The 14,024-nt window shown below is 39.3% G+C and overlaps 1 protein-coding gene across 3 annotated transcripts in view; it reads right to left on the reverse strand.

The window, feature by feature from the left end:
- Positions 1 to 14,024, reverse strand: part of mbd5 (methyl-CpG binding domain protein 5) — a 169,438-nt gene that overhangs the window by 138,736 nt on the left and 16,678 nt on the right. The window lies entirely within an intron of this gene.

Here is a 14,024-nt window from a genome sequence, read left to right on the forward strand (position 1 = left end):
TTATTCAAAATATAATAGATCTTCATAAAGCAAACATCTCCTATTTTAAACCCATTCTTTCCTTCAGTGAGGTGACTAGTAAGGGAAAAGTTTGTTTATACTTTTATCAAGCCTTTCTAATGAATATTTTAGTGTAAACAACTAAAAAATGGCAGCAGTAGCCAGAAGAGGCAACGGAGAGTGAGAGGGAGTATACCTGTGACCTCACAATTCTGATGACATATATCTCTATATGTTGCAAAATATGCAGTGTGCAAGTTGCTTATTCCTAGGTTAACTGCTAGCTAGTGACAGACATTTGGTTGGAAACAGAAAGGAAATGGCCCAAAGAGAATTCAGTCTAAAACATGTATGAACCTTTGGTGTGTTACTTCCACACTGCTTTCAACTATAATATCACCCTTATACCTATGTCAGTTTACTACAGAAGACTAAAGATTCATGGGATAAAACTTTCTTGAAAACGTTGGTGAATAATTAAAGCTCCTCCCCCCCCCCCCCCCCCCGGGACCATAATTCAGGGGTAGCATTGTTTCTCCTTAACGCCCAGATAGGGAAATGATTTCCACCTAAAGGCTGGCACAACTAGCTGCAACTGTGATCACAACTCAGTATTTTGTTTGGCTACTAGTTAATCAGAACTACAGAGGGGGATAACAAACCCAAAGTATTGAAAAATACATGGAAAGCAAGAGGTGTGTAGAACTATTGCTACAGAAAAATACCCTACAGCAGGCAACCCAAGGAGAGAAATTCTAGCTGCATGTAATATTGTACTTTAGGCCCAATTTCAAACATATTTTTCCTCAGGAATGCTGTAACATAACACTATACTCTGTATTTTTCAAAAACACTTTTCTGCAGTGATTGATTCTCCACTGAATCAGACAGTCAGATATGGTGTGAAAAGTTCAAACACTCCATTGCTGCATGCCTGAAAGCATCTTCCCTAATAGCCATTTGCCCTCCCAAAACAGGGCTTCCAGGAGACACTTTGAGAACATTTACGCAGGTCAGGTCTCAACTGTCACTTGGCTAAAAAAACAAGTGTTGAATACTCAATTCTACAAAGAAAGTTGCATGTAGAGGATGTAAAAAAAATTATGTCAGCATTGCAGAGAACATTGAAAAAAGGAGGAATGAAATATTTGAATTGCTCTAAAGGCCAGAGGCCAAAGCAGCAGAAATATGTTGTGTGCTTGTAAATCCAAAAGCTGACAAAGTATCCCTTCTTTGATAGAAACTGTACCATGATCATATTAAGGCACATGTGTCATTTTGCCAATGATTCAGGATAGCATCTGACAGCACTACTAATCTGTGGACAAACATATTGATAACTTGGTGCAAAGTACTTTGAACAGCAAGGGAAAGAACAGTTTGCTATACATATGGAAAATTATGGTTTGGTTTGTCAGCAGAAATGTCAAAATGATGGTTGAACCGAACCACTGCAAAAGATTGTTTAACAACAGCAAGGGGAATTGAAACTAGGGTCAGAGTTTCTCTCCAATTAAGTAAGAGTATTGGATGTTTATGAAATAATGCTCACGTTGGAATCCACAACTGGAAGTTATTCTGATGTAGGTCTATCATAGTGCATGCCAGCTATCCCAATGTGGAACAGTAGATAATTAGATTTGTCTAACTGAGCCAGCCCCAGCCCCAAGTCACAGAACTGTACCTGGGCAAGTTGATGGGCCTCATTTTTATACAAAGTTCATCCAACATGCTTGAAATCCATGCGTTTCACTCTGAATCTCTAGGGCAGTGGTTTCCAACCTTTTTTTGACCAGGAACTACTTTAACCAGGGACCACTTTGACCAGGGATTACTCATCAAAATTAGTACACTAAAAGGGTTACAAATCAGTTTTTGGTCAACTTTAGATTCGGTTTAATTATCTGGTGTGCCAATTCAGAAAATTGCATTGGGTAGACCACATCAGCTCTAGTTTCTGATACAAAGCATACGCCACCCAGTAGTCGCCATCTGCTCACCCACAGAAAAAACATATTTAATATGCTGATGTGGTCTATCCAATGCAATTTTCTGAATCAGCACCTCAACCCAGGAACAGACCTAAAAATGAAGACACCAAGGCGCCAGGGCTTCCAGGCGCCACGTGCAACGACTCTACTAAGGGGGAGGGAGGAGGAGAAGCAGCAGTCAGGAGGCTTGTTGTTGCCCCTTTCGTAGATAGTCAGCCTCTCCCCTCCCGACATCCCCATTGTCTTGGCACTACACGAGAGATTCACAAGACCAGTTGCTCTTGTTGCAATGGTGTAGCAACAATGAGGCTGTGGACTATACTTTAGTTCTTGTGGACCGCTGCTGGTGCGCGGACCACAGGCTGGGAAACACTGCTCTTAGGGGACAACAGTATAATCAACAAATAGAAGTTAACCAGTGACATAGCAGTATTTAAATAAAATGGATTGATATAAGCAAAAGGAAAAAATCAGTTCAAACGGATTGTCCATGTGTACTTCAAATATTTCTTAAATGAAAGCACATGATTATTTCATATAACACTTCAAGTATTACAAACAACGATGCAGCGTTTTAATGTCGCATACAATGATATATTCCACAGTGGTACATTATTAAATTAGATTAACTATTCTTCTCCTATAGTCTGCCTTAATTTGGTTTTGCATGTTAATTAGAAATGGATTCTACAAACCAAACAAAAACTATACAGTATTTTTATTTCAATATATAGATTTTTGTTTCTCTGTACATGCCAGAGAGTATCAAACATAAGAACAGGTACATCTTACATTCCAGAACGATAGTTGTCATTATGAAATGGTCACTTCTATGCAGGAGAAATGTCAGATATCACTTGCATCTACCCTCAGAAAATGAAATAGCTAGGAACACCAGACTAACTAAAGGGTTTCTATCTAGGATGTTTTTGATCTCTGGATTGAACATTAATTTGGTATGTCTAAAAGGAATTGAGGGTCAGAATGAGAATCAAGATCACAACATCCCCATACAGTGAGCCCATGGAGTCAACTGGGGGTTGGTTCTAGGATACCCACCCATCCCCTTATATGAAATGGCAAAATTCAGGTTTGCTTTTGGATTTAAAAAAATATTTTAAAGTTATGGAGGAGTGAGTCCATGGGTACAGAGACCTGACTGTACTCACTGTTAAACAGCACTGCCTGGGGACTGAAATATGACAAAGTTACCTTACTTAACATTACTTTTAAAATTCCTTAACTTAGCTGCACTGGTAGAAACAGACTAATCAGTAAGTTAATATTTCAGTACCTCGACTTATATTGCTAGTAGGATGCTTGTTTCCTTTCAGCCTTAAGCACTAGCAGTCACTGGTGATGGAAGTGAGTGAATGCATTAATGGAAGAAAGACAGATCACTCTGGCCCTCCTCTGTGTCTAGAATAGCAATCAAGGTTGGCATTTACACTGCTAGCTGTATATATTCCCTGTTTCCAAATGCACCACTCAGGCTTGTCTACAATGCGTGGGGGACAATCCAGAGCAGATTTTGATGTGTTTAGAGAAGTTTGGGGATTGTAGAGAAGGAGAAGTTCCACTGTGTCAGTAGATACCAGGTAGAAGTTCTATAAGCCTCCTGTAGAGAGGTCAGCGGAGAAACACAGCAGCTCACTGCATGGGGGATGAAGCTGAGTATCTCCAAGCTCCCCAGCAGCTTGAGAATCATAGAATCATGGTTGGAAATGATCCAAGGGCCATCCAGTCCAACCCTCCGCCCTGCAGGAAAAGCACAAAGTACCCGTGACAGATGATCATCCAGCCTCTGCTTAAAGAGGAGGAGACTAAACCAAAACTATATGGCATTTTTTAAACAAACTTGCCCCCGCCTCAGTGTCCCATGCTTTAAAAAAAAATTAAACATGGGTATCATGTCCCATCTCAGCCTTCTTTTTTCCAAGCTAAACATACACAGCTGCCTCATCTGCTCCTCATAGGGCTTGGTTTCCAAATGATCATAGGGTGATCATTTTGGTCACCCTTCTTTGGATACATGCCAACTTGTCCATTTCAGCTTATGGTGCCCAGAACTGGACACAGTATTTCAGGTAAGGTCTGATGAAAGCAGAATAGATTGACTTTCTTCAATCTTGACACAATATTCCTATTGATGTAGCCTAGAATCGCATTGGCTTTATTAGCTGCCGCATCATACTGTTCATTAATGTTCAGCTTGTGATCTACTAAAATTCCTAGATCCCTTTCAAATTGACTATTTTCAAGCTAGGTGTTACTCATCTGATACATGTGCATTTCATTTTTATTGTCAAAGTGTAGAACAGTACACTTCTCAGAGTGGAAATTCATTTGTTATTTGCAGACATTCTTGCTAACTACCCTATATACTCATCTATAAGTCTGAAAATATTATCTCAAAAAGTCAATCCCAAAACCTAAATAGACTTATTCATGTGTTAATGCAACCTTCATACCTTAATTCTTATTTTAAAAGGAGCAATCTCTTTATTGAGTGAAGTAGTGAAAGGTAAGCACTTAGTCCATCCTGGGAAAAATTAAAAGAACTGACATTCTCCCCCCCCCCCCCCTCTCCCATCATGGTGCTTTTTCTGGAATGGATGGGAAACTGCAGTAGCAAGCCAGGGGAAGTAGCCCTCCACCTCCAGGTGGCATTGCCACTTTCCCTTCTCCATAAATAAGCCTCAATTTATCCAATGGTCATATCAAAATCCATAATTTTGGCCTCAAAACATGCACCCAATTTACACATGAACTTATTACATGGTAATAAGTTTTGTCATCTTAATTACAAAGTGATTTAGAAGCTAAATTTATATTCTGTCTTTTCAACATGGAGTGCTCAGGAATATTAAATGCAATTAAATATGAAGTAAAATCCAAAACAATAACATAAAACATAAAAACAACTCAGGTAAGAACTCTTATTTTTCAACCATATGGCTCTTAGATTTTAAATTGCCAATTGCCATGACCTACAACAAAATCCACAGGGAATATTGACCATTGTAGTTCCCCAAACCTCCTAAGGTTGGAGATAGTTGTCCCAGTTTCAGACATTGTTCATACTTAAGATAAACAGAATGAGTTACTGCACTATACAAAACAATAATCCATGGAGAACTTCAAAAGATATGTATAGAGTATTCAGCTTCCCTTCCACAAACTACCATCATAATACTTTGGTGGGGAATCAATAAACACTAAATGGCAATTTGGGAAATTCAGGCATTTTCCTCATAGTATAATATTTGTCTAAAACAAGACTCCAGCAGGTGCCTTGGAGATAATTTAGATTATAATTCCAAGCTTTCTTGTTCATTGGTCATTGACTAGGGCTAATGAGGAATCAAGTCTGAAACATACAGGGGGCACCAGATGATGATGATGATTATTAATATTTATATCCTGCTTTTTCTCTCCCTAAGGAGAATCAATGCCGATACAAACTGGTAACCAAATGTTATTACATCATATGAAGAGCCATACTGTTCTTCAAAAATTCAAAGCACACATATGTTAGGATATTTATTATGCCAGTCACTAGCAGGAAAAATGTGATATGGATAAACATCAGTTAGTGAAGTAGATGTGTTCTTAGGTCTTATGCTTTTATAACAGAACATTTTGTATCAGAGGCAGAAATAAAATCGAAAGGATAGGGATGGGTATACACCACAAAGAAGAACCATTCATGTTTCTGCAAAATATTTTTCTCTCTCCCTCCCTCCCTCCCTCCCTCCCTCTGTGTGTGTGTGTGTGTGTGTGTGTGTATACATACATACACACACACACACATATATATATATATAATGTAATGTACATTTGTAGGACCGCGTAAAGAACAAAACCACTTAACCAAATCATACCAAATTTGGCCACAAAAGACATAGTCATCCAATCTATGTCTTCCAAACAAAAAAAAACCTAGAAGAAAAGTCCAAATTAGAGGTCGAGGAAGAGCCATTTTTAACCCTGGCTGCTGGTCAGAAGGGTAGGCCCTGCCCCTTTAGGCCCTGCACACTTCGTCTCCTAGCAACCCCCTCGGCCATAACAGTGCCGAGGGACAGCCAGGGTTCAGTTAGGCCTCTTCCACACAGCCTATAAAATACAGATTATCTGATTTGAACTGGATTATATGGCAGTGAAGACTCAAGGCCCTTCCACACAGCTATATAACCCAGAATGCCAAGGCAGATAATCCACAGTATCTGCTTTGAACTGGATTATCTTGAGTCCACACTGCCATATAATCCAGTTAAGTGTGGATTTTAAACAGCTGTATAGGTCCCCCTATGAACCTGCACAGTCTCTCCGCTCGTCGGGGGAGGCCCTCCTCTCGCTCCCACCACCCTTGCAGTCACAGTTGGTGGGGACGAGGGAGAGGGCCTTCTCCATCATGGCCCCCCGGCTCTGGAACTCTCTCCCCTGGGAGATCAGGCAGGCCCCTACTCTCCTTACTTTTCAAGAACAGCCTTAAGACACTGTGGTAAGTAAATGAAAACTGCTTTACTTCAGCAAAATATAAAGTACAGCACAGTCAGTGGAATAACGCAAAAGGAAGCCAGGAAGTCTTAGGGCAAATGCAGTTCTTAGTCTCTGATACAGTTCCAAATCAAATAGCAGTCTTACTTCAGACAAAGAAACAGCAATAAATCCAGATGCAAACTCGGAGCAGGCACATGGAGAGTGAAGGCATTAGAGTCAGTTTGTTACCATCAAGAGCAGGCTACATCTGCTTCTGCTTTATAGCCCGAGTCCCCTCACAGCTGCTAGGGCAGTTCCTAATTACTCAGTTGCATTTCTGGCAGCTAATCTAGCTGAATGACATCTCTGCTCTGTTTCTTTTCGCCTCTCCTGGAATGGGGGTACTTACAAAATCTCATTCTCAGATTCCAACTCACCCTCAGATTCAAGAACACTTTCCTGCTCCCCTTCCTCTTCTGAAGAAGAGGAATCCCTAACACCAACCAAGATTTTCCCTAGATAGAAAACCCCCAGGTTTTGAAGCCATGAGGCTACTCCGTCCCATTCAACCTGGCCAACAAAGGATGACCCTATGTAGAAAGTGGCCAGGCTTTTAAGCTGCAAGACTGTTAAGTGCAATTCAAGCTGGTCAAACAATGATTCCCCTACAAAGCAAGTAGCTAGGCTTCAAAGCGGCTCTTTGATTGAAGGTGCTACTCCAGCTCCCCAAACAAGGATTCCCCTAGGTATATCACAGATAGGCATTGAAGCTGCAAGGCTATTCCGTGCAATTCAACCAGACCAATGAAGAATTAACCTTGGTAGAAGGTGGCCAGGCTTTCAAGCAGCAATACTACTCTGTACTATTGAAGCTGACCAACCAAAAATTCCCCTAGGTAGCAAGCAGCCAGGCTTTGAAGCAGCAAGGCTATTCATTGCAATTCTAGCTGGCCAAAAAAACATTCCCCAAGAACACAAGTACCCAGCCTTCCTAGCAGCAGACCTATTCCATTGTATTCCAGCTCACCAAACAAGGATTCCCATAAGAAGAAAACGGCCAGGCTTTGAGGCTGCAAGGCTATTCACTGCCATTCCACATGGCCAACAAATGATTCCCATAAGCCACAGCAACGCGTGGCCGGGCACAGCTAGTTTTAAAATAAATATGAATATGTGGACTGAAACAAGGTAAGCCCTTTATAAGTAAATACAAACACTTTGATCGTTCTAGGTATCACCTGAAAGCGTCTTCTAAAATTCATTCAAGTGGAGGCTTTTAGTTTCACCAGCATTCTTATGATTTCAATTTTGGTGACCAAGTTTATAGATCTATACAGGAAACAGGCTTTCTATTCCCCCCCCCCCCTTCTCTCTATTTTACTGTTCACCAATGCCCAGATTAGAGAGGAAACTTCAGTTCACCTTGCCTTTTGTAAGGCAGACACATAAGTTACAGATGAACCATCTTAAGTTTTGTTTATATTATATTATTTACTGTATATTCTGCCATAATCTGACACTGAAACCAGTGTCTAAACCAGTGGTTCTCAACCTGGGGTTCCCAGATGTTTTGCCTTCAACTTCCAGAAATGCTATCAGCTGGTAAACGGTAGACCAAAACATCTGGGGACCATAGGTTGAGAATCACTGGTCTAAACTGATAGAGGAAAGGGGGGCTTGGAAAGTTGGACAATCTTCCCTATATAAAAATAACTTTCAGAACTTTGTATTGTGGGTTAGTCTTTTCCTACACACATGGCCTATACATGCAGTACAATTCATGAACTCCGCATTATTGCTCACTCAATTCCAAGACAACTCCGCATCTGCTGAATTCAACTAACTGTGTTTCTTTTGCTTTTTAATACAGTAGAGTCTCACTTATCCAACATTCACTTATCCAACGTTCTGGATTATCCAACACAGTCTGCCTTTTAGTAGTCAATGTTTTTGTAGTCAATCTTTTTAATACATTGTGATGTTTTAGTGCTAAATTCATAAATACAGTAATTACTACATAACATTGCTGTGTATTGAACTGCTTTTTCTGTCAAATTAGTTGTAAAACATGATGTTTTGGTGCTTAATTTGTAAAACCATAATGTAGTTTGATGTTTAATAGGCTTTTCCTTAATCCCACCTTATTATCCAACATATTCACTTATCCAATGCTCTGCCGGCCCGTTTATTATGGGTAAGTTAGACTCTACTGTGTGTGTGTGTGTATCTCATCTCAAAGGACAGTACAAAAACCAGCGGATGCAACAACATTATGCAAGAATACTGTGGTCTCAAAAATAATACTTTATCAAATGTTTTCAAAAGTTTGCCATGAGATGAATATTAAAATAGAAAGAAATGACAATTAAGAAAGGGGAGAAAAATACAAAGAAACTTTACATCTAGATTGGGGTTAAGTGTTATGGTTGAGCCTTATGGCTCCAATACTGGGAGACGTGGTCGTAAGACTCCTCGAGAGTCAGACTCTCTTGAGGAGCGAGAGAGGAAACGGCTGCGGGACATATTTGCGGAATCAACTGATGAAGACTCCTTTGAGGGTTTTACCGAGAGAATGGAGGAAGAGGTGGTTAGCTCAGAGGAGGATGACATGGAATGGACTCGTGTGAGGGAGGATTTGGGTGTTCCTGGTAATGATAGCATGGGAAGCGACTGGCGGGTTGCAGGATCGGACCCGTGGACGAGTTGGAGGGATGGAACGGGATCCACAGCTGTGGGGCGTAGTCAAAGATGTTTTAGCTCTGATGAGGATGATGATGATGAGGCACCTGGAATTAGGGTAACAGCTGATAGCGATGAGGAGTTGTAACTGGCATAAAATGGGGTCTTGAATCCAGGGCTAATTGCGTTGGGCAAGGTAATCTGGACGAACGCTTGGGCTCTTGTTGGGAATTTCCTGGAGACGGGTGTGTTTCGTTTGCTGAATACGTAAGTTACCAAGGACTCTGGGCATAGACGGCGGGAGGAACTGTGTGGGCTTTTGTTGTGCAACCTGTGTTTAATCTTATTAGCTTGGACCTCCGTCGTCTTCTTGACGGACATTATTTACCTACTCGGAATTGACGCTGGACTGACTGACTGACTGACTGACTACGACCTTGGACTACCCTTTCTTTGGCTATTGGTGGAATTCGTGGAACCTAAGACGCCTACACCTGGCTATCGACCTCGGACCGGATTAGGACCCCGCTGACCGCTGCAACCCTGATTGATGTATTTGGACCCGGAGTTCGCCCGCTGCACAGAGGAGTAACAACTTAAGTTACTCAACCACAGCTGTTGAGTAGCAGAGAGGAATCTGCTGCCAGTATTTATGTTTTATTGAATCTTTGTTTACCAGCTTTTGTTTGTTTAAGGTGCCAGGCTGAAGTAAGCATTTTTGGTTTAACCCGGATTAAACTCCTGTTTAATCCGGTTTATCTTTTGAACCGTTTTGAGTGACTTTTCATATTGAAGGCGAGTGTTTGCCTAGCTCTTTGTTTTTTATGAGCATTTTTGGTTCTGTATCTTTAATAAACTGTGTTGAATCTTATCTGGTGGCGTTCTGTCTGTGACATTAAGGATGTTTAATTTGTTTTAAGAGGAGGTATTCCAAAATACTCCAGCATTAACCATCTCTGAACAATATTAATATGTGTTGTCGAAGGCTTTCATGGCCAGGATCACAGGGTTGTTGTATGTCTTTTGGGCTGTGTGGCTATGTTCCAGAAGTATTCTCTCCTGACGTTTCGCCCACATCTATGAATCATAGAATCATAGAATAGTAGAGTTGGAAGAGACCTCATGGGCCATCCAGTCCAACCCCCTGCTAAGAAGGGGGACAACCTCACAACCTCTGAGGATGCCTGCCATAGATACATACAACAACCCAATATTAATATGCTAAACAAAAAATAACAAATATAGTTTTGTGATAAATTGTTAGAATTTTCCTTACTCGGACTTAATTACAGTTTATTTTCTTTCTGAACTGAAAATGTGATGCTACATATTAACTGAAGGCGTAAGTGATTTTCCTTGGAATAGCAAAGTCAAGCTATATTTTATTGTACTAGATGAGTCTAAGAGTTACAAAATTGGATCTTTAAATGGGTTGCATTTCACGCTAGCCAAACAATAAACAATTAACACAGAATAGGCCAAACTTATATGTGTTTTCGGCAATCTGAATATACTGAAGAGAAAAAGCAAAATTGTGCTAGTTCTATTGCTCTGTCTAAATGGAATATAATATCCCAATACATACAGAGAGACTCAGTATGCACAACCTCTCCTAAGCTACTTCATTTGAAGGGTAAGAATTATTCCTTATAAATAAATAAAGATGATGATGATGATCTGATTATTATATATTATTATCAAAACACTAAGTAACTACAGTATGACCCCTGTATCCACTTGATCAGTGGTGGCTAACTTTTAGAGACTGAGGGAGCAGGCTTGTTTTTGCTGCCCTGGAAACTAGGACTCAGATCAATGAGTTCAAATTACAGGAAAGGAGATTCCACCTGGACATTAGGAAGAACTTCCTGACTGTAAGAAGCAGTGAAACTCTCTACCTTGGAGTGTAGTGCAAGCACCTTCCTTGGAAACTTTTAAACAGAGGCTGGACTGGCCATCTGTCAAGGGTGTTTTGACTGTGCTTTTCTTGTATGTCAGAGGGTTGCACTAGATGGCCCATGCGGTCTCTCAACTCTCTCTATGATTCTATGAAATGTTGGCTGAGGTTTTGGAATTCAACCATTCCTGAAAAACTCCAGAGCTGAAGCCTTGGCCTTGTGCTGTCCCTGGTTTTTCAGTTTTATTTATTTATTTACCCTTTTTATACCCCACCTTTCTCTACCCTAAAGGGGACTCAAGGCAGGTTACATATGGCAATTATTCAATGTTTTAAACAAATACAAAATACTGAACAAAGTAAGTTGGATTAAAATTAATACATATTACAGTATCATTTAAAAATATTACATTCAATATTAAAATCACACAATCCAGAAATTGTAGTCTAAGGCAGTTCCTTAATTGGTAAAGTGATGCATTTATAAACACATGAGGAGTTACCCTGGTGTGTATATATATATATGCCATGTTTCATTTACATTTGCCTATCAGTTATCCAAGGACACACTGAGATTGATTTATGTCTAGTTAAAATTGATCAGAGGAGCAGGAAAGACACATATGCATACTTTAGAACTAAGCTTCTAAGCTGTTTATAGCAGTGCTATTGGTTTTAATGTTTTCAATGGCTTTGTTTTTGACGCTCTGTTTGTGATTTTATAAAACGGTGGTAAATAAGTCCATTCAAACAAAACTAGTCTAGATTTGATATTAAAATACCAAACCTGATATATAATCTATGCCAAGAAAAATATAGGTGACCATGGTTAGCACATTTTTATGCATTACCAACTTTTTATGCAAGAGTACATAAGGTGGCTGTTCGAATCTGGGGAGGGTAGTGAAATGTAGGTACTGCTTCTGCGGGAAGATAACGGTGCTCCATGCAGTCATGATGGCCACATGGCCTAGGAGGTGTCTACGGACAACGCCAGCTCTTCGGCTTAGAAATGAATATGAGCACCAATCCCCAGAATCTGACACGACTAGACTTCATATCTGGGGAAAACCTTTACCTCACATAAGGTCACTATGGCTAGCTGAAACTGGAATCAAAAGATGTAATTTCACACCTGATAATGGAGGAGATATTAAGCATTATATACTAATGGGAGAAAATGAAAATATATTTTAGAACAGATAACATGAATTGTGTAACAACACCTGAAATTGAAAGATGGCTCAACAACATACAATGAGGAATGACACAGGCTTAGAAATCAAACAAAAGTTCACTGATAATGAACAAAGACATCAAGAAGTATACAACAATGAGAAAAAGGAGATAAGAAAAATGTATAACAAATTGTTAGAATGGTGAATGGAAACAGAAGAGATTAAAATGCATGATAAAATGGGCAAAAAATATTGGACACGCAATAAATTTGTAAGAATGGGAAAAATTTGAAAGAAAAAATTAAAATACACATATGCAATGGACCTGAAGGAAAATTGGATGAAAATGTCCCACAGGTGGTATATTACACCAAAAAAAATTAGGAATCATGTATAAAAATACACAAAACACTTGTTGGAAATGTAAAAATCATGTTGGATCGTACTTCCACACATGGTGAACATGTAATGAAACTACAAAGTTTTGGAAAACAATACACAGAGAATCTCAAAAAATACTTAAAAAATCTTTCCCAATGAAACCAGAATATTATTTATTAGGATTAACGGACATGGAAATAAACTTTAACCTTAATGAAGACATTCTATTCACATGAATACAGCAGCAAGAATAATTTTTGCTAGTCAATGGAAAACACAAGAGATACCAACAAAGGAACAATGGCAAGAAAAAATGGAGGAAATCTACGACATGAACAGACTAACCTTTTTGCTGAAGGAGCAAAGAAGACAACCTATAAAGACAGACTGGACAGTTTAAAGAATACATGAAAAAATGTAAGGAATAAGTATAAGAGAAAGAGACCAGGAATGGGAACTAATGGAATCAACCAGGATAAAAAGAATAAAAGACCACAAATGACAGAAACCCTGCAACGATAAGGATGGAAGACCAAACAATTCCCTACCCCCTTCCCTGCCCCTTCACTACCCTCCGTGTCACTCCCCCCATTCCCCTCCTCACTTTCTTCCTTAAACACCTCCCCTTCACCTCCCCCCCCCTTTATATTCATTTAATGTGTTTTTTTGAAAATCTTAATAATTTTTTTTAAAAGAAGTATACAACAATTACATACCAATTTTAAATTGATAGTTTGGGGTGATTTGTCTCCTGTCTCCATTATTTCCCCCCTGTTGTTCATGTTTTCTTATTTATTTATAGACCTTTTAGGATGGAAAGAATAGTTATCATTGTAACTTATTTTTATTACTGAGATTATTATTTATTTGAAAACCTAATAATTTTTTGACTAAAGATGTCCAAATGTTTGGAACTAACAAAATAAATGTTTAGAAAGTGGTTGCATGGGCACTGCAATATAGTATAACTTTAATATACATGGAAGATACGTTTTCTGAATTTACCATGGAAACAGGAAATCTTTATTGAAATGAATGATTTCTGCTGAAAGTTGTTATACTTTCATTTTGGAGGGCCCTAGAAAATTCATGGAGAGGTCCTCCAGTATTATTCTATGTCAACTTCCTTCAGCAACATACTATAGAATTGCCTGGAAGCTCTAAAAATCCTAGAGTGGACATATTCTGACAGATGTGGGTAGATGAATCTGTAAGTACCACTCCCGTAAATACAGGGGTCATTACTGTGTAACCTTTTAACATTTAATTTACAAGCAATATATTCTGGTAACCCCATGCTCATTCTGTTTCCATAAATTCCTTTCTTCAGTAAATGACAGATCTGCTAAGATGACATATTTCCTATACATAGAACACCATTACAGTCTTTATCCAAAATATATTCCTCTTTCACAA

Source organism: Anolis carolinensis, chromosome 1, assembly GCF_035594765.1.
Source record: "Anolis carolinensis isolate JA03-04 chromosome 1, rAnoCar3.1.pri, whole genome shotgun sequence".
NCBI lineage: Eukaryota > Metazoa > Chordata > Lepidosauria > Squamata > Dactyloidae > Anolis > Anolis carolinensis.